Source organism: Eleutherodactylus coqui, chromosome 1 (genome assembly GCF_035609145.1).
Source record: "Eleutherodactylus coqui strain aEleCoq1 chromosome 1, aEleCoq1.hap1, whole genome shotgun sequence".
NCBI classification, from domain to species: domain Eukaryota; kingdom Metazoa; phylum Chordata; class Amphibia; order Anura; family Eleutherodactylidae; genus Eleutherodactylus; species Eleutherodactylus coqui.
The window spans coordinates 67,951,818-67,953,933 of NC_089837.1; the positions used below are offsets into that span (position 1 = coordinate 67,951,818).

At 36.6% G+C, this 2,116-nt stretch overlaps 1 protein-coding gene across 1 annotated transcript in view; it reads right to left on the minus strand.

The window, feature by feature from the left end:
• The window catches only part of KCNS3 (potassium voltage-gated channel modifier subfamily S member 3), a 90,869-nt gene extending 89,017 nt beyond the window's left edge, over nucleotides 1-1,852 (minus strand). Inside the window, exon 1 of the mRNA XM_066589175.1 lies at nucleotides 1,736-1,852. The gene's annotated coding sequence lies outside the window, so the exon portion shown is untranslated. The remainder of the gene's footprint in view (nucleotides 1-1,735) is intronic.
• Nucleotides 1,853-2,116: the final 264 nt, after the last annotated feature.

Here is a 2,116-nt window from a genome sequence, read left to right on the forward strand (position 1 = left end):
TATATATATGAGAGATAGATAAATAAGAGATAGATATGAGATAGAGAGATAGATAGATAGATATGAGATAGGTAGATAGATAGATAGATAGATAGATATGAGATAGATAGATAGATAGATAGATAGATAGATAGATATGAGACAAATAGATATGATATAGATATATATGAGAGATAGATAAATAAATAAGAGATGGATATGAGAGAGATAGATATGAGATAGATAGATATGAGAGAGAGATATATGAGAGATATAGATATGAGAGAGGATAGATAGGAGATAAATAGATAGATATGATATAGATATATATGAGAGATAAATAAGAGATAGATATGAGATAGATAAGAGATAGATATGAGAGAGAGAGAGATAGATATTAGCAATAGATAGATAGATATGAGCAATAGATAGATAGATATGAGCAATAGATAGATATGAGATAGATAGATAGATAGATAGATAGTAGATATGATATAGATATATATGAGAGATAGATAAATAAGAGATAGATAAGAGATAGATATGAGATAGAGAGATAGATAGATAGATAGATAGATAGATAGATAGATAGATAGATAGATAGATATGAGATAGGTAGATAGATAGATAGATAGATAGATAGATAGATAGATAGATAGATAGATAGATAGGAGATAGTTAGATAGATATGAGATAGATAAGAGATAGAAAGATACATAGATAGATATGAGATAGATAGATAGATAGATATGAGATGGATAGATATGAGATAGATAGATATGAGATAGATAGATAGATAGATATGAGATGGATAGATAGATAGATAGATGATAGATATGAGAAAAATAGATAGATATGATATAGATATATATGAGAGATAGATAAATAAGAAATAGATAAGAGATAGATATGAGAGAGAGAGATATGAGATAGCGAGATAGATAGATAGATAGATATGAGATAAATAGATAGATAGATAGATAAGAGATAGATAGATAGACAGATAGATAGATATGAGATAGATAGATAGATAGATAGATAGATAGATAGATAGATAGATAGGAGATAAATAGATATGATATAGATATATATGAGAGATAGATAGATATGAGATAGATAGATATGAGATAGATAGATAGATATGAGATAGATAGATAGATATGAGATAGATAGATAGATAGATAGATAGATAGATAGATAGATAGATAGATAGATAGATGAGATTGCATAATTAATGCCTCATGTCACGATAATCTACATTTCGGGAAAATAGTGCATGTTTACAATAAAAAAGCTCTGTATATTTCCCCCCTAATAGATCGGCTCCAGTATATACCTATGTACATGTTACAGATATTCCACATGCAGTAGAGCTGAATTTGTCAATGAACAACGTCTTCTGCCCCTTATGGTCACCATCTGTAGTAGCTTTACCTGCAGTGCAATGTGAAGCCACGGAATACAGATTGAGATACTGCTACCAAGTGACAAACTCAGCTCTGCTACACGTGGAACGCATTTCTCTCGCACTTCCACCACTGATGTCATACAGACACACCCGCATACTGGCGGCACCATTACTTCTGCATGCCTGTAGCTAACAAGTAGGGAAGTGAGTGTGAGCTCCCGAGGAGCAGGTGACCGGGGGGATGCTGTGCCACACAGGAGTTTGCAGCTTTCCATGCACTTTGCTCATGCAGTGAAAAGTTCCCATTGGTGGCTGCGGCTGTACGGGGTGACATGTAGGGTGACCTACCTGGGGGGAGAGCTTTGTGCATGGGTCCGGCTGTGTCCGCGCTCCCAGTCCCGGGCTGTGCTGCTGCATCTGGTCCCTCCCGAGCACACACAGGCTGCATGGGGAGGGGATGCCGGCAGGAGAGGCAGAACCATCATTGGACCTCCTGATCTCCCCTCCCCTCCTGGCTGGGGAATACATAGCACAGTACAGCAGTCTCAGGACCATATGCCAGCTGGGGACTCCCTCTCCAGATGGGTTGTAGTGCCTGCGTTATGTAGCAGAGCTCAATTTGTTATTTAACTCTTTCTTGTGCAATGTAAGAACTGAATATATAGCCCTATGGAAAACTACACGTTGTGATACCAACGTACTTAGCTCTGCTACATTGACAAACTGCAC